This window comes from Galeopterus variegatus, unplaced genomic scaffold (genome assembly GCF_000696425.1).
Source record: "Galeopterus variegatus unplaced genomic scaffold, G_variegatus-3.0.2 Scaffold715, whole genome shotgun sequence".
Classification (NCBI taxonomy): Eukaryota; Metazoa; Chordata; class Mammalia; order Dermoptera; family Cynocephalidae; genus Galeopterus; species Galeopterus variegatus.
Window position 1 is genome coordinate 417,409 of NW_007726826.1, and position 20,175 is coordinate 437,583.

At 40.5% G+C, this 20,175-nt stretch overlaps 2 pseudogenes; both read left to right on the forward strand.

The window, feature by feature from the left end:
- The first annotated feature begins 1,011 nt into the window (after positions 1–1,011).
- LOC103589723 lies at positions 1,012–10,148 on the forward strand (annotated as a pseudogene).
- Positions 10,149–10,542: 394 nt separating this feature from the next.
- Positions 10,543–11,984, forward strand: LOC103589724 (annotated as a pseudogene).
- Positions 11,985–20,175: the final 8,191 nt, after the last annotated feature.

Sequence of the window (20,175 nt, forward strand, 5' to 3'; positions counted from 1 at the left end):
GACAAAAATAGGGAAAATAATACATATGCAATTGAGATTCTAAAAATAAAAAGAGAATGCTATAGATAGATTTATGCCAGAAAATTTGACAACTTTGGTGTGGCTGGGACTACCCGTTGTCCAAATTCATTCCTCTCTTCTTCCTCAGTAATGGAACCTCTGAGGTTTAGTTGGGTGCATGGCTGCCTGAATAAAGAAAACATTTACTGGCATTCCTTGCAACTAGGAATGCCTCTAGGATTGTGTTCTGATCAATGAAATAGAGTAGATATTGTGTGGCAAATTCTGGGAGGTTATCTAAAAAGCCAGCTGGCCCCTACCCTTTGCTCCCTCTTCATTTCTTCTTCCAATCAGCTAGCTGGAATATAGATGTGATGTCTGGATCTGAAGCAGCTAAGTTATACCTGTGAGGTGGGAATCATATGCAAAGGATAGCAGAGCAGCAAGATAATACAAACCTACACCCCTGATAACTCTGTGAAGGTATCTCTCAGTCCTGTACAGGCTGCCTCTGGAATTCTTTTATGTCACAGAGAAACAAACGAGTATCTTGTTAAGCCAGTGTTATTTGGGGTTTTCTGTTACTTGCAGTCATCAGGAGTGTGGAGATGTAGCCATTTCTTAAAGGAATACTTAACTATTGACTACAGGATTTTTTGTCAAGCTTCTGATGCCCATTTTGAGAAGTTTCTTAGTATGCGATGGACAATTCTTTTGAACGCATCTCAGTTACAAAATGTAACAGTGTCATCTAATCCTTTCTTAGGTCTCATAAAGCACAGCTCTGCAAGGAAGTATCTATCTCATCAAGGTCATTTTTCCAACAATGAAAATTTGTTTCACTAATATCAGTTTTCTACCCAACTGATCTGTTTCAGCACCTTTCTAAACATGCAATGATTCTCATTTCCATGACGAATTACAGTGTAATTTTTTTGAAGATCATTGACCTCAATACATGCGGGCAACAGTGCACACAACTCAACTGAATTGCTGATAATGTGAACGGCTATGACCAAGTTCAGTTTTGTGCGGGCAGCAACAAATATGTTACGACTGCTGCTGGTGAAGAGCAAATTACACAATGCCATAGGTTATTAGAGGAAGCCTAATTTCAGACATAATAAAATGGCTTAGAATCAGTGACATATAATACATTTTGATGTATAACAAGAAAAACTCTTCCATCTTCATAGTTGTTTTAAGCCACTAAATTTTAGGGGTGATTCGTTATACAAGTCAAGTGATTAAGCCATGTACAAAAATAACTGGGAAATGCATCTGTTTCTAAAAGTATACAAATTCCTCATTAAATAAAAATTGACGTACGACATCAATTTGTGACTGCACATTTTGTGTGCTTATGATAAAAGGAGAAATAACTTCTGAGCCACTGCCTTTATTTTAATGTCAACTTGTTCTTTCTGTAAATAACCATCTGGATTGGGAAAGCGGAAAGGCACCCAGACTTAGGCCAGATAGGAAAGACAAGTGAGCTCAGATAAACCACGAATCGCGTTTGCGGCTCAGAACATGGACTGATATTTATGACCATTTTATGGCAAGGATTCAGTCATTTAAAAATATGTGCTTTTAGTGATAAGTAATAAATCTTCCCAGAATTGAAAGGGTTCTCCCTGTTGTCACTTTCATCCTAGTCCTTGTCTGCTCCTACAGAGGAATGAAGTGTCAGAATATCATTTGAGAAATCTAATGTCTACCTTTTAAAAGACAGTTCCATTTTGCTATTGATAGCCATTGAGGCTGGGTGATGGGTGCATAGCGAGTTTATTGTTCAACTTTCTCTAATTTCTAAGGAAGTGGACCATTCACTGTGACCAGGGAAGGAGGGAGCGGGAAGGGACAGACACGTCCACACACTCCTTCATCCCTCTGGCCTCTGGCGGTGGATCAGGGCTGCCCAGGTTGTGGGGGCTCCCTGTGCTACCTAGAGCTCTGTTTCATCTTGGGCAACACTCCCGCAGGCTCTTGCAGGACTTAAAAGCTCTTTAAGGCACTTCTTTTGGAAGAAGTCCACTAGTGGGAATAAATCCATCAGAAGTTAAAAATATCAATGGTCATTTAAAAACGCATTCTTCACTCAGCGTGGCAGATGTCAGCTTGTGAACACAGCCATCTAGACACAGATGAGGCAAGATTATTGCCTCCCCCCCACAAAGAGCAGGGTTAAGGTGTTTTAAAATGAATTGTTTCTGCCAAATACCCATCTGATTCGTTTGTATGCTTTTTCATACTTTATCTATGCCCCAAAGAGTATTTAAAGTGGCTTGCAGGCCGGTCCAAGTGCAGTGGTGTTTACAACTACTCGATCACAACAAGTTGCAGATATTTTTGTTCCTTCTCCACTCCCACTGCTTCACTTGAGTAGCCTTAAATAAAATAAAATATGGTCTTGCAGAGATGTGTAGAGTAAAACAGGATTAAAAGAATATGATGTTATCACGGTGGTGAAAGCCTGGTGTAGGAAAATAAGATGTCACCAGGGATCACGTGGGTCTACACAACACAAGCCATAGGATGCTGTGCTCTTTGCTGGTGGTGTGATTCAGGTTTGACTCTGAACTCCTTGGCAAAACAAAGCAGGCAACACCATCAATAACAAGAATCATACGATCATTAACATAAAAATAAACCAGCTATTCAGGAGAAGCAGAACTTTTCCTGGAACTTCTGTTCCTATCCCTCCCAGGAGGCCCTTGTATGATACAGAGTTACTTCAAAATGTTCGTAGAAAAATAGAAATAAAAGATAGTACGAATCTTTCCATGAACTTTTTGAAGACTCCTAAAATAAGGGATGATATCCACAAAATCACTCCTACAATAAAAACAATAGGCAGTTTCAAGGGGTTCTTTCTGAATGCCTCTTGATGTGGGAAAGGAGTAACTCAGGAATAAAAGTCATTAAGGAATCTTCAGAAGAGGCCAGAAGAGTGGAGTCGGGTGTGCAGCTCCCAGACAATCAGACATAGTTCAAGGACAGTGTTTTAAACCATCAAGTAAACTGCAAGTAGTGCAATACTCCCTGACTATTACTTGCCACAGCAATACCTTTAACAAAAATTGGATGGCAGAGACCCATCTGACTTGCCTCAGGGACCCATCTGTGAAATCCTATGCCCAATCCTCGCCTACACCCTTCCCCTGGGCCTCACAAGCCTTAACTTCGGCTTGTGTGACCCAGTTTACTTTCTTGCACACTCTGTTAGCCTAGGCTCACCCACGCTCTGTGGGGTGAACCCTCCTAAACCCAAAGTCTTGTCCCGTAGTTGTCCTGGAGCTGGCAGCTCTTACAATGCTCTGATCTTACTGTCGACTAGATATTCAAAGACACCACTCAGAGAATGCTCAGCCTGTGTATCTCTTGACAAGAAGATTTGTGCTAAGGTCAAATCTGCTTCCTCTGCTAGGCTCTAAATTGCTTTGTTATCTTTCCAGCAGTGGAAGTGATAAGAGAATAGCATTCTAATTTGGAACCAGGCAAGATATGTTTTATGGGAGTGAAAAACCGTAGAAAATTTTTCTTCTGCCACCTTCATTGATTTAAACAAAAATGTTCTTGTGAAATTCAGAGCAATTTTTTGTATTCCAGTGGGGTTTAATCAGTGTTTTACAGATCAGTAGGCATTAACAAAAAGCTCAACGTAGGGCCAGACTCAGGCATTTTGTTCTGCCCTGCACAGCAACTATTCTTATGGGCCTGATCCTGCATCTCCCATGTGGGCTCTGAGTGGCAGAGGGAGAATGACCAGACACAAGAAGTTGAAGGTGCCCTGAGTGCCAGGCACACCTGAGATGGAACATCTTCTCGAAAGGACCCTCCTCTTAAGTGGCCTGGCCCAGAGAAGACATCAACAGGCATTAACTTGTCTTTGGGTTTCCAAGAGTTGAAGAGAGGGACTCAAATGGGAGCTTTCCCTCCCCTACAACAGATACTGGGTCTGATCAAAGAACACACGTTGGCTACCAGCCAATGTGATTGCCCCCAGCCAGTCCCTCACAAGGAGTGTGGGAGCCACACTGATGGACCCCTGTCTCTCTCTTTCCCACAGCACATACCTGTGGGGATCTGCCCTTTGTCCTTTGGATGTTCAGGAGGGAGTTGTGCAAAGGGGTCTGTACACAACTTTCCTCAACTCTGCACATGGACCCACTGCATAGACATTTTTATGGTGGTGACTTTGCAAAACCACCAATTAAAAACAAAAGCACTTATTTGTACAAATAAAATTCTGGTACATTTAAAAAAATCTGTTTGTAGTCACAACCTTCAAGATACTTAAATTGTTACAATTCTGATTTAAATAAAAGTTTTCTTTTGCCATGTGACTTTAATTTCCTAAGAAATGTTGACACTCGCTGTCCAACCCACCCACATCCCTGCTACAAAATACCTCTGGTCATTTAGATTGTGGTCATTGTGTGTACCCTTCTCCCTGCTGAGCTCCCTCCCACTCCTTGTGTCTGGCACTTCTCAAGGATAAGAGATAGAGAGGAGCCTCACCACCTTACAGCCCATACAGGTTGCGTTACATTGTCTGAGCCTGAATTAAATAACTGGTAGAACATTATTTGAGGTTCTTTGCATGTGTGTTCGTCTGGATGAAAGATGGAGCCAGGGATAGCGCCCTCTCAAATCAGCAGAAGATACCTGGATTCCTCTAGGGTGGAGGATGGAGAGGCAGAGAGAACAGCGTCGGGCCAAGTGGGCAGCTTGCGGATGGGCCCGCCAGCCAGTGTAGGCTGATGCACGGGGATGGGCTGTGTGGGCCCCAGAACTGGAGGAGCTGAATGAGGAATGGAGAGCCTGGAAAACCTACATAAGACAGCACAGAACCACCCACCCAGGGAAGGAGAAGGCAACCTCAGCCCCTGGGCTTTGTAGGAAACAACATCTCCTGTCCTTTAAGTTTTCTTCATTTCCCCTTCCCGCGGGTGGGAAAAAAAGTTACCACCTAATAGACCTGATCTCAAGTTAGTAATTTGCAATTGCAAATCTAGGGACTTCCAGACAGTGACTCCACACTCTGGCAAAGATCATTCTGGATATTTCTTCCAGTGCTGCTTCCAAATGCACAGGCTTCCCTTTTTGTTTATCCCCAATCCTTATGCTTATCTGCTGTGATTAGGCCTTTTTTTTTTTTTTTTACCTTTGTGTTTTGAGATCATTGAGATTCACATGCAGTTATATAAGATCCCTTTCACCCAGTTTCTCCCAGTGGTAACATCTTGCACAATTACAGTACAATATCACAAAATTGACATCTGTACACTTGATCTACCTTATTCAGATTTCACCAGTATTACATTCATCATTTGTGTGTGTGTGTGTGTGTGTGTTTTATTCTGTGCAGTTTTATCACAGGTGTAGATTCAGGTGACCACTGCCACAGGCAAGATACAAAACAGTTCCATCACAACATGGAGCCTTCCTGTTGTCTTTTCATAACTTCACCTACATCCTCCTCCCACCCTACCTCCGGCAATCAATAATCTTTTCCCCAATTCTATAATTTTGTCATTTTAAGAATGTTACATAAATGGAATCAGACAGTATGTAACCTTTTGGGACTGACTTTGCACTCAGCATAATTCCTTGGAGATTCATCCAAGTCGTGTGTGTCAATAGTTCCTTGCTCTTTAGTGCCACGTAGCGTGCCGTGGTATCGATGTGCCACAGTTTGTTGAACCATTCATCCATCGAAGGAAATCTGGATGGTTTCCAATTTGGAGGTACAAATTAAGCTAATATAAACATTCATGTACAGGTTTTTTCTGTGGGATAAATGCCCAAGAGTATAATTGCTGGGTTGTATGGTAGTTGCATGTTTAGTTTTTCCAGAAATGACCAAATTGCATTCCAGAGTGGCTGTGGCTGTACCATTTTACATTTCCACCAGCTGTGTATGAGTGATCTAGTTAACTGCATCTTCACCAGCATTTGTTGACACTATTTTTTATGTTAGCCATTTTTTTATGTTGTGGCTAAGAATAAACAAATGTATTTCTTCTTCATTGTGGTTTTAATTTGCATTTTCTCAATGGCTAATGATGTGAACATCCTTTTATGTGTTTATTGGCCATCTATATATCTTCTTCAGTGAAACATCTCTTAATGTCTTTTGTCCATTTTCAAATTAGATTATTTGTCTTTTTATTATAGAGTTTTGAGAGTTCTTTACATATTCTAGATGCTAGTCCTCTGTCAGATACATGTTTGCAAATTTTTTCACAGCCTGTAACTTGCCTTTTCATCCTCTAAACAGGGTCTTACAGAGCAAAAGTTTTTCATTTTGATGAGGGCCAGTTTTTGATTTTTCCTTTTATAGATTGTGCTAGTGGTGTCAAAACTAATAACTCTTTGCCTAGCCCTAGATCACAAATTTCCCCCTACTTCTTCTAACAGATAAATAATTTTAATATTTCTTTTAGTCTGTGATCCATTTTGAATTAATTTTTGTAGAACATGTCGGGATTAGATCAATTTTTTTGCCCGTTGATATGTATTCACTCCAGCACCATTTGTTGAAAAGGCCCTTACTTTTCTTTATTTATTCTTCATTCACAAATGGAAGAGAGAGAGAGGGATTGAGAGAGAAAAAGAATGAGACAGATTTTAATGACATAATTGTGCCCACTAGGAACACTGGGATAATGCTGTTGATTCGGTAAAAGGGAAAGATTTACCCAAGGAAGAATAAACTGACGGAAATAGGGAAGCAGTTGACTTGTGTGTTATCCATTTTCAAAGGAGTGAAAGACTGGGGTAGGCAAGGGGATGGAAGAAATCCGTCTGCCTACTCGCCACTAGGTGCAGTAGCAACGTCGGGCTGTCATGTAATTTTATGGAGGGAGGAGAAAAGGGAGAAAACAGGATGGTGTCCAGGTGGGTCTTTGGGGACGTCCCACACGGCTGGCAATTAGAACTTGGGGAAGACACCAATTCCCTCCAGGTAGCCTCACCGACTGCAGTGGTGTCCCCTGCAGGGCACCCTCACTTCCCTAGAGCATGACCAAAGTTGGAATCTTCTAGAAGAGGAATGCCAGGCTGCCTCTAGCACTCTTCTTTCTGCATTTGCCCCCTTCAGCTTCCTGGCAATGCTGGAATGTAACTACTTAAGTACTCAAGAGGCCTTCCGCAAGAGACATGAAGGCTTTGCATTCCAGCTCTTGGTTCCCTGCCACGTGACTGTCTCCAAAAAGTTCTGTTATTTTTGGAATGGAAAAACCAAACAAGATATGGCCTCTTTGGAAAGACAAGGTGATTACTCTCCAGCTTGTTTTCAGAAAATAGACACTCTGGATGCTTCTTTTCAACAGGCATTTAAAATTCAAGAAGAATGAGGCCAATAAGGAAAGAACTGATTTGATCCCAGCTCTGTGTGTGCACCTTGTTAGTGGTTCTAGTGGAATTAGGAGAAGAATATAATTAAACACATAGGCACTTGTATGGGAGGAGTCAACGATGGGGTGGGCAATCTGGTCCTTGTTTGAGAGCTTTTGTGTAAAAAAACCCAGCCACCTGGCTAAGTCACTAGCTCTGAGATTCTTCCCAGGTGAGCTACAAACATAACAGAGTGGAGGAATGGAATATCTAGCTGGCACTGGTTTATTTTCTGTCTTCTTTCTATGCCATATTGGTGGTGTCTATGACATATGAGTACATTCAAGCCATGTGCTTCTTTTATAGCTTTTCTTAAAGATCTTCACAAATACTATAGTGAGTAGAATGGTGGCCCCACAAAATATATTTCCACATCCTAATCCCTGGAACCTGTGACCTTATTTGGAAAAGGGTCTCTGCAGATGTAATGAAGTTAAGAATCTTGAGATGAGGTTGTCCTGGAGTATCTGTGGGGACTATAAATGTAATGACAAGTATCCTTACAAGAGACAGAAGAAGAGGAGACACAGACACACAGAGGAGAAGCCCACGTGAAGATGGAGGCAGAGACTGGAATGCTGCAGCCACAAGCCAAGGAACACCTAGAGCCACCAGAAGCCAGAAGAGGCAAGAAAGGGTTTTCTTCTAGAGCCTTCTGAGGGAGCATGGCCCTGCCGACACCCTAATTTCAGACTTCTGGTTTACACAACTGTGAGAGAATAAATTTCTTTTCTTGTAAATCACCCAGTTTGTCACAATTTGTTATAGCAGCCCTAGGAAACTGATACACATATTAACTTCCATGTAGTTGTTAAGAGAATTTAGGAGATGAGGACAGTGTATACAATGAAGCCAGCACTGGAAATAGGTTCTCATATCTTCTTGGGGAAGGAATATTTATGTCAGGACACCAACAGTATAGATAGTCTTAGACTTTCATGACCGAAAGGATCCTTTGAGACCTGGCCCAGGCCCCACATTTTACAGATGAGGAATCCGAGACCCTGAGAGGGAAATTTCTCTGCTTATGACTGCAAAGGCAGTTAGTGGCAGGGACGAGTGGAAACGCGAGCTCATCTGGTCTCCACCCGCCAGGACGCTTCTCTGCACTGTGAGCCACTCAGCAGAGATTTGCTTACTTTTTATACCAGACAATCTCTGCAGGAGCTGCCTGCTCCATTTCACCATATTCTTTCAGTTTTAAGAGACAGACATCCATCTGAATAGGACAGACAATAAAGAAGGCATTGGCTGCTATAACTGGAAAGGATGAGGATAGATTTGGTATCAGGCACCAAAACTAGGTCCCAAGCAGTGCCACCAAGACTTCCTGTCCATCCTCAGTTCTCCCTCTCTCAGCCCTGAATCTCGTTGGGTTTTCCCTCATTTTCTCTGATGGTGGATGTGCCTTCTTCGTGTGCCAGGAGAAGAACTGCTGACAGCTCCAAATTCTCATTCTTCCTGCACCATGACCCCAGAGCCAAGAGGTAGCCTCCCATCAGATCCACAGAAAGGAACCGTGATGATACAACGTCACAGGAAGAACTCTGATTGGCCTAGTTTGGGACACATGTCCAATCCTGTGGTGGAGAGCCATGGGGCAGGGTCTGTGTGGTAGAGGCTGCTGGTTGCTCCCCAAATCCACGTTCTCCTCTTGTTCCAGGGCACTCGGTGAGAGTACTTTCCCAACCTCCCTCGTAGAAAGGCCTGGTCAGATGACTCTATTGTAGTCACCGAGACGTGAGCAGCTGTGATGGGCCCCGTGTCCAGGTCTGGCCACCAAATCTCCTGTGTGCTCCCCCATGTTCCCTTCCCCTTCTGGTTGGCTGGAAGGGGCAGCCCCAAGACAACCTTAGAAACTGAGTATTGAATTTGGCAGTGACCCCACCAGTTGGCAGTCACCAATCTGAATGACCACATGGAGGAAGTCCACCCTGCTGACCCACTCATTAGCCCACTACTATTATGTGAACAAGAAATGGACGTTTACTGAATTTGAACCATTGTAATGGAGGAGTTTATGTTTCCACAGTTGGCCTACATTAACTAATACATTATGTAACCAAAAGAAGGCATGAGTGGAAAAACTTTCTGGGACACCAAAAACTACAAGCCATGTCAAATGTACTAGTCCAGCAGGCACAGCTATGCTGTAGTAACAAACAACTGCAATTCCCAGCGGTTTAAAACAAAAAGGGGGTGTCGTTTTGCCACCAGGAGGAATACCGTCACCGCTGAGATGAGGTTGGCTTCAGTGCTGATGAAGCCCACAATGTCATCACAGAGCATGTACACCAAAAACTACAAGCCATGTCAAATGTACTAGTCCAGCAGGCACAGCTATGCTGTAGTAACAAACAACCGCAATTCCCAGCGGTTTAAAACAAAAACGGGGTGTCGTTTTGCCACCAGGAGGAATACCATCACCGCTGAGATGAGGTTGGCTTCAGTGCTGATGAAGCCCACAATGTCATCACAGAGCATGTAGATGGGGGGTTAGGTGGCAAGGATTATAATCATAACAACATCAACCAGTGGGCCACAAGCATAGTGTAACAATTCTCAACACATTTATTTAAGTTGGGAAAAGCTTACAAATACATTGTGACCTGTGCAGTGGTCCAGAAGAGTGCATATGGCTTTCACACGGCCAGCTCATGTTTTGGGGATACCACATGTGATGATGGGAGAACCGAGCCACCAACTGTTTTGTCAACGTTTTTGCAGTTGCTATTGTCCTGTAACTGACCAAAAATGTTGGGCTAAAATTATTGACCTCTCCCATCAGAATCTCCTGGAGAGTATATTAAAAATGCAGGTGCCTGGTACCCACCTCAGATCTATTGAATCAGACTTTCTAGGGGAGGCACAGGAGTCTGCATTTTTAAGGCTGCCCAGGTGAGTCTGAGGTGTGCTAACCTCCCTGAGCTGCCACTGGAAAGGGCATGGCAGGAGGAGCAGAGAGGCAGTGACAGAGGCAGGTAACAGCCCCCTGCATCCTTCCTGCCCTGCTGCAGGAGGAAAAGGACTTCCGGTGAGCCTGTTTCTTCTCCACCACCATGCCCCTGGCCCAGCAGTGAGGGGGCATCAGAGCCCCATCCCACACTGCTAAAGGAAGAGCAGAAGGCAGCGGTTGCCATGGCAACACATGAAGAGATGCGAAGCCACCTCCAGCTTCAGTATCTGGAAAGGGGTCAAGTCTTTGGGGCATGGAGTGGGCGGGAAACCTCACTCCCCCAGCATCTTTCAGCTAACAAAGCCACAGCATGATGCATGTTACAAAGTCCTTCCACATGCATTTCCTCACAGGGTTCTTATGAGGAAACTAGGAAGTGGTATCCCCATTTTACAATAAGAAAACTGGAGCAGGAGTCAGTGGCAGAGCCAGTATTGGAATCCAGCCTGCCTGATTTCAAAGCCTGTACTCTTGCTTCTCTAATAGTTGCCTGTCTTGGAGAAGTGACAGACAAGGACCCAGAGACCCCAGAATCCCACTGGTATGGGGGTTGGGGGCACATTCATCGGCCCCCTATACTTGGCACCTATCTGCCCAGACACACAAGCAGGAAAGCTTCCAGAACTTACCCATGCATGTATGCATGTAGCACATATACATACACTCAGAGGAAGTATGCACACAGGCAGCCTCGCATGCATGTACCTATGCCTGAGCACACCTATTTTACATATAGATACACATATGCCTGAGAACACATAAGCAGGCACACACCTGCAGATACATGGAAGCAGACACAGAGCTGATTGCCTTAATGGCCCCGAGCCATCATTGCCCCTCCATACATCCACTTCCCTTGGCTCGTGACTTTGCAGTTCCTCTTCTCCCTCCTAAGAGGAGGGATCTACTTCCCCACCCCCTGAATCTGGGTTTGGCCATGTGACTTGCTCTGGACAATGCAATGCTAGCAGACACGATGCAAGCAGAACCTTGAAAAAGAGCTTGTGTGGTTCTGCATCTCTCTCCTTGTTGCTTTGCCCCCCACGGATTTGTCACCCCACTTCCTCTGGGTGATGGAGCCACAAAGGATTACTCAAAGCCCATCTCTTCTGAGCATTGAGAAGCCCCAAAGTGGTTAATCTCCCCTGGAATCCTCAAGTGAGAAGCAACTCTTTCTTGGGAAATTAACCCCAAATTGGGGTTCTCTTCCTGCATTTATTTAGCAGCTCAGGAAGTTACAGGAAGAGAGATAGGTGGGGTTATAGTTTAACAATATAGGCTGGTAACATTCAGTAAAGACAANTCACCGCTGAGATGAGGTTGGCTTCAGTGCTGATGAAGCCCACAATGTCATCACAGAGCATGTAGATGGGGGGTTAGGTGGCAAGGATTATAATCATAACAACATCAACCAGTGGGCCACAAGCATAGTGTAACAATTCTCAACACATTTATTTAAGTTGGGAAAAGCTTACAAATACATTGTGACCTGTGCAGTGGTCCAGAAGAGTGCATATGGCTTTCACACGGCCAGCTCATGTTTTGGGGATACCACATGTGATGATGGGAGAACCGAGCCACCAACTGTTTTGTCAACGTTTTTGCAGTTGCTATTGTCCTGTAACTGACCAAAAATGTTGGGCTAAAATTATTAACTTTAGAATTTGTTTGTGTATCATTTGGAAAAAGAATACTAGTTACTTATGAATGTGCTAGCTGACACGTGTGCAATACGCTTCAGTGCTGTCAACAAAGACTGAACATTACAAGCAAGCCATCTCATAGCCAGTTGGCAGATGATCTCACATTCTATACAGCATCATTTAAAGAGGAAAAATGAACAGTAGCAAAACAAATAAATGCAGAAATATGGCATGATATGAAAATACAATCTTATATTTACACCAGCTTTTTACTAACATTATGTACCTAAGGAGATGGGGAAATCCATTCAGATAATAAAACTCTTTCACCTACAGAAGTTAATGGTGATAAATACATGAACAAAATAGCTGCAAGGAGAAATGTGGAGAAAATGATAAGAATTAGTTAACACCTTTTAGCCATAAAATGATGAACTTGTTTACTTTTTCTGAGAATTGGTAAATCAATTTTCTTTTTAACTCAAATTCTTGGATTTACACTTGAGGGTGAATTAAATTTGGTAATCAGAATTTCCTGGATAAACAGAGTTAGTTATAGTGCATGATGAACAATGTATGACTCATACAACTGCTGTACTATTCACTCTTTCCCTGTGGAACACACATCTATCAAATGCCTATTATGAGCATATTTCTTTGCTGAGCATTACAGTTACCAATGTGCTTTTCATACGCTAAGTTCCTTTTGGTAACTGTTCAGTTGGAAAACTAGCATTTATGTTTGGGGAAGGAAAGAAAGAAAGTTGTTCTGCACAGGAGGGAAAAGTGAATCTTTTTATCCAGATAGAAGTAAACAGAATGAAAAAGCACTTATTGTTGACAGAATTATAGATGTAATTTTAAGAGCTGCTTCTAGCAAGTTAAATATTGTTGCTTTGCCCCCCACGGATTTGTCACCCCACTTCCTCTGGGTGATGGAGCCACAAAGGATTACTCAAAGCCCATCTCTTCTGAGCATTGAGAAGCCCCAAAGTGGTTAATCTCCCCTGGAATCCTCAAGTGAGAAGCAACTCTTTCTTGGGAAATTAACCCCAAATTGGGGTTCTCTTCCGGCATTTATTTTCCAGACCAGGAAGTTACAGGAAGAGAACATAGGTGGGGTTATAGTTTAACAATATAGGCTGGTAACTTTCAGTGAAACAAACCAGATGACATTCCAGTAAGGCAATTAAGTGATCCATTAACAAAAGCTTGATCTTAGCAAATATTCCCTTCTTACAGCAATTTCTCAGTATCTTTACATATCAATCAGTAACTAGTCTGTCCTTGAGCCAGCAACCTTGCTGTGCCACAAATCTTTGTCTTACACCAGAGATTTTATAGACTGAGGAAAATTTCCTGTCCTCTGCAAGGCCAATATTTGAAACTGCAAGGCTTTGGAAAACCAGGCCCTGTGAGGTACATTTGCTTTATGAATCCTCTACAAAATATGCATAAAATATGCAACTCTTAGTTAAAGGCATTATTACCAGTCTTAACTATACAAGTACTAAATTTTATCATTGCTCTAGTTATAACCATCTATAAATAATTTAAATATTTATTATGTGGGGCTCAAATTGAGTGGAGGAAAGTATAAATTAAAAGTATGCAATCATTAGCAGGTTGTCTAGTATCTCAGGGGTTATGAAATATAATTAAGATTTTTAAGAAAGTAAAAGATGAAAAATTAGGGTACACAGCTGGCTACCAAATGCAAAGTCAATCTGCTATTTAACCTTGAAAATAAAATCAATTTTGCATGCTACCACTAACACTAACACATATAGATAGTGGAACCATGATTCATTGAATTTGGGGGGGCAAAAATCTCAGTATTAGTATTGACAATATTAAGGCAGTATTCCTGTAGGAATACTATGTGCATGTTTGATATTTTGCTGAATAATGATAATTGCTCAATGTTTAAGAAAATATTAAGAAAATAAAGGATAGAGTTTAATGCAGCGATCTATGTTATGGGCACATCACAAATTCTCAGTCATTACCTTTATGTTACTTAATGCTCCTGGCTTTTGTGCCCTTGAAGATTTTAACGGTGACCAAAATATCCATGCAGTAAAGTCTTGTTTTTGGTTATTGCTTTCAAAGCCTGATTTAAAAAAAAAAATCAAATTATACTTCATGAACTTGCCATCTGCTCTGTTTTTTAGTTAAAATATAACAAAGGTTATCTTCCTGGGCTGTACAACAAACAGATAAAAAAACAAAACAACAATGGTTCATCCCTCACTTATGCCACCTATTTATCATGGGTGGACCCATCCTCACTCGTGGACCCAGGCTGAGGGAGGCTTCACCTTCATACTTCCCTGATTTTCACAACAAGATGGAAGGCTGTTGTGACTCACTCACTGGTTTTTAAAGCTTTAGCACCAAAGTGATGTTAACTGGCCAAAACTGATCATATAACAATTCCCAACTTCGAGAGGGTGGGGACGTGCAATCCCACAATATCCCGAGAAGGAGTGTGTTTGGTAGGGAGAAAACTGACTTTAAAAGAAGTTTTAGAAAAGACCAAATATCACTTGGCTTTGAAGACAGGAACTGGGAGAAAGGGAGAGAGGGGTGAGATGGATACTTTTTGTTGGCTCCTCTTTTGTATCCTTTGAATTTTTTATTTAAAAAAATTTTTATTGTGGTGAGATATAAAATTTACTATCTTAACCATTTTAAGTATACAGTTCAGTAGTATTAAGTACATTCATATTATTGTGCAAACAATCTCCAGAACTCTTTCATCTTGCAAAACTCAAATTCTAAACCTGTTTGATAATGACTCCCCGTTCTTCTCTCCCTCAGCACCTGGTAACCACTATTCTACTTGGTTTCTATGAATTTGATGACTCTAGGTACCTCATATAAGTGGAATCATACAGAATTTGTCCTTTTGTGACTGACATTTCACTTAGCCTAAGGTCTTTAAGAATGTGTCAGAATTTTCTCTCTCTTTTTTTTTTTTTTTGTCTTTTTTCGTGACCGGCAACGGGATCGCAACCCTCGGTGTTGCCCCCGCTCCTCGCTCAGCCAGTGAGCCGCTGGTCTGCACATGGGATCCGAACCCTCGGCAGGAGCGCCGCCGCACTTCCCAAGCGGTGCACTGTAGCAGTGCGCCACCGGGCCGGCCCGAGAATTTTCTCTCTTTTTAAGGCTGAATAATATTCCGTTTATATGCACATTTTGTCCATTCATCCATCAATGGGCACTAGAGCTGCTTCCACCTTTTGGCTATGGGTAATAAAGCTGCCATGAACATGGGTGTGCAAATATCTGTTTGAGACCCTGCTTTCAATTCCTTTGAGTATATACCCACATGTGAAATTGCCGGATCATAAGGTAATTTTATTTTTAATATTTTGAGGAACTGCAACTTCTGAGTTTTGAGCTATGAGAATATATTATGTATTCAAAAATAAATAAAAGCAGAATGTTAGGAACTGGCTGAAGTGCTGTGTTGACAGAGGCTACTGTTCACAAGAGTTGTGGATCTTGGGTGTGAATTTGCCTACAAGCCTGGAGCATGAATGATGCTTCACCAGTCTCCCTTCCTGCCATATTGACCTTGCCTGACCTTGGTCTCCTGCCTTGGGAATGACTGGAGCTTACAGCTCTGCTTCCACAGCTGAGTGAAGGTTGGGCTTGGAGGCTGAGTTGCAGCCATAGGAAGACCTGAAGTTTCTCTAGGAGGATTTCAGGTTGTTACCAACAGCCCCAAGTCAGAGAGAAGTGAATTCACGCCCAAGCTTTACTTTTGTCTCAAAGAAGGAAGTCTATTTTTCTGCTGAGGGAGACATTCCAATATAACACTTGAAAGATTGTCTCTCTCAAGACTTTTTTCCAGATGTTTCTCATTCATTTAGTCATTCTAAGCACTCTCAACTTTTTAGAGAGAAGGAACAGCATTTGTTTCCTTAAAACCTTAAGATTGTGCTGTTGGTGAGGGTTTTCTATAGAATCTGCAATACTCCTGGGTGTTAACATACAAAACCCAAGGAGAATCACCATTTTCTTTGTTTTAGAACAGCCTTGTTGGGATATAATTCACATACCATATAATTCACCCATTTGAATATAGTTCAACAGTTTTTAGTATGTTCATGGAGTACCTCAATGTAATTTCAGAACATTTTCATCACTCCAAAAACAAACTCCATACCCACTAGCAGTTATACCCCACCCTAACCCCTCACCCCACCCTCAACCCTCCAGCCCCATTAATCTATTTCCTATCTTTATAGATTTGCCTATACTAGAAATTGTGTATAAACGGAACCATGTAATACTAATATGTGGGCCTTTGGTGCTGCTGGTGGTGTTTTTTTCATTTCCTTTCCTTTTTAAATCATTTATTTATTTATTTTTAATTGAAACATAATTGATGGTACCTATCTGTGGGGTACAGCTTTTTTTTAATTGAAGCTTAACTGATTGTACATATTTGTAGGGTACAGTGTTGAATATCAATACCTGTGTGCAATATGTGATGCTCAAATCTGGATAATCAGTATATTAAACATTATACGATGTAATCATCTTTTGTGGCCCTTACATATGTGGGTCTTGTGACTGGCTTCTTTTATTTAGTCTAATGTTTTTCAGGTTCATCCTTGTTGTAGCATGTGTCAATACCTCATTTCTTTTTATGGCTTAATAATATTCCATCATATGGATATATAACATATATTTGTCTGTTAATGGGCATTTGGGGTGTTTCCACTTTTTGGCTATCATGACTAATACTGCAATAAATATCTGTGTACAAGTTTTTGTGGGGACATAGGTTTTCACTTCTCTTGGGTATATTATAAGCAGGAGTGAAATTGCTGGGTCATATGGTAATGCTATGTTTAACATTTTGAGGAACTGCCAGACTGTTTTCCAATGTGGCTGTACCATTTTATATTCCCACCAGCAATACATGAGAGTTCCAACTTTTCCACATTCTCTTCAACACTTATCATTGTTTTTTTGAGTCTAGCCATCCTAGTGGGTGTGAAGAGGTATCACACTGTGGTTTTTTCCCTAATGACTAATAATGTTGAGCATCTTTTTATGTGCTTATTGGCCATTTGTATATCTTCTTTGGAGAAATGTCTATTCAGATTCTTTGCCCATTTCTAAATTGGGTTACTTGCCTTTTTATGATTGGGGTGTAAGAGTTCTTTAATGTATAAATCCTTTATAAGATATATGCTTTGCAAAAATTTTCTCCTATTCTGTGGATTGTCTCTTTTTCACTTTCTTGGTGGTGTCATTTGAAACAAAATTAAACAAAATTAAACACAAACAAACGAACAAAATTAAAAACAAAAGTTTTTAATTTTAATGATGTCTAATTCACCTATATGTATATATTTTATTGCTTGTTCTTTTGGTGTTATATCTAAGAAATCATTGCCTAACCCAAGGTCTTGAAGATTACTTCCATATTTTCTTCTAGGGATTTTATACTTAGTTACTTAGTTAATTTTGTGCATCATGTGTAACTCAAATAACTTTGAGTTAGTTTCTGTGTGTTGTGAAAGTAAACGTCCAACTTCATTCTTTCACATGTGAATATCCCAGCACCATTTGTTGAAAGACAATTCTTTCCCATTTTTTGAAAAGACTATTCTCTTCTCGTGGAATTGTCTTGGCACCCTTGTTGAAAATTAATTGACCATAGATGTAAGTGTTAATTTCTGGTCTCTCATTCTATTCCTTTGATCTACGTGTCTATCCTTATGCCAACGCCACACTGTCTTGAGTACTGCAGCTTTGTAGTAAGTTTTGAATCATTGCTTTCTTGGCCACAAGTGAGTCCCTTACTTTAGCCATGTCCCGTGGTATTGAAGATAATCTTATTTTATTTAATTCTACAGCCCAGTGGGATAGAAATTATCATCCCAGTTTTAAGGATGAGAAGTTTGGTCTTACATAATTTTAATAACGTTCCAAAATGCACATTGTCTTTGTTCTCTAGACCCACAGAAGAGTGGAATTCACAGGCTAAGGCAGGGGTTTATCTTTCTCTAAATACATTCATAAGCTCTTATACCTCTTTCTGCAACAGTTTCTGAATGGGTCTTTTCAAGACCCCAAATAGATCCTATAACATTTGCCATTCTTACCTGTGACTGTTGACAGTTTTTCTAATTATAGAATTACCCAAGGCTGTTCATTACTAACCAGTTGGTGATATTGACTATCTTCCTCTGTGAGCTGGGATCTTCCTGCTATACAGCTCATACTTAAATTTATTCAAGGTATCTGGGAATATTGAAATGTTTGTGTAGCCACAGGCAGAAAGCCAAATCAAAGTAGACAGAAACAGGGAATTTGTTGGAAAAATATTGAGATATCCCATGTAATTTGAAGGAAGAGTCGAACAATCTAATACAAGGCCAGAGACAGCTTGCAAGACCCTGAACTCTGAGCTCTTACCACCAGAAAAAACTGACTTTTTTCCCCCAGAATCAGCTTGAAAAATTTTAGGCAAGGACTCTGACTGGGCAGCTGGAGTCATGAGTCACCTGAACTGTTAGTGTGAGTTTTCCAGTAACACTGAGGGAGGGTTTTATTTGCAGAAAAGACTCTTCAGAGGTTTACATTTGGTTTAAACAAGTTGTTTTCAATTCATACAGCTTTGGTTCTTACGGAACTTCTTATTCCGTTTATAAATCTAGCAGTTGTTAACCACTTGTTAAAGGGTATTTTAAATATTGTTTGGTCTGTTTGAAAACTCAGTTAATTAAACTGCTTCAACATTTCAAACATAATCAATTTAATGTATTGGATTTTCTTAAATATTTTAATTGCTTGACAAAACAAACAAATCCTCTTCAGCACTTAAGTAACTAGTATAAACACAATAAATTAACCTTATAAATAAGGGGAACCTCAAGTTCTCTTAACTGTTCGAATATTGTGTATAAACCTGGTAGGGATTTCAACATAACATCATAGGTCTAACTTAGTTATTCAGTTGTATATTTTAAACCGGAGTTACAAGGCCATACTCTACTAGATCAAATTCTCTTCAATATTACAAACACATAGGATACCAAATTTGTGCAGAATCTTTCCAAATATTAAAATATTAATATCATAGCTTAGATCCCCTTAAACTTTTTTATACTTAATTTTAAATCTTCCCCAAATTAAAACCTGTATCCACTAAGGAATGCTAGTAGAACTCCAGAGAACTCAGAAGACTAAATTCTAAATTTTCCCAGAGTTAAAAGATACTCACCTACTAATGAAGTTTCATCTATCCTAAGATGTACTCTTTTTTTTTACGTTTTCACATCTCTGAAACTGGGATATGTCTCACACTCAGTGGCACCTCACAGTTGATTGGCAGCAGTTATTCTTAGTGATACACAAAATAATGGTGTCTTAAATTAGATGAGTTATGGTACCATCTCAGTTAACTGGGATTGCTTAAATCTGGAAATTAAGACTGGGTACAAGACCAGGCATTGACACCGTTGTCCTGCTGATACTATGTTTTTTGGTTTCTGTAATATGGCTTCAAAACTTAAGAAATGTGGCTTGTGTAATGACTAGCTGTGTTCAGTTTATCCAAATACTTGAATCTCTGCCTACTCACAAAATGTACAAGTCCCTCCTCAGTTGGTCATTTGATTGAATTTGCGCTTGTGAGACTTTTAGTGTACATAAACGTCTTTTTTTCCACTCAACTTGAAACTGATGGGACCCTATGATACTTCGATATGCTTTTTATTTAATTTTAAGAATATTTGAATCTGATGGAATTCTCTTACATGTTCTGGATGTTTAGTGTCATCCTACCTTTTTTCCAGGTATAAGTCATATATTTGAAATTATGGTAATTATTCTCCCTTCAAATATTTGTCTTTTCTTAGCTAAAAAGCCTAGAACAATATTTAAAGTGGAATTAACAGACATTCTCAACTTATTTCTAGTCATATATTTGAAATTATGGTAATTATTCTCCCTTCAAATATTTGTCTTTGCTTAGCTAAAAAGCCTAGAACAATATTTAAAGTGGAATTAACAGACATTCTCAACTTATTTCTAAATTTAATGAAAACTGTATGCTCTTGACAATCATTTGGGGTCAATAAAATGTTTGAAAATTATGCCATTTGTTTTATAAAGAGATTTAAAACATCAGAAATGGATTTT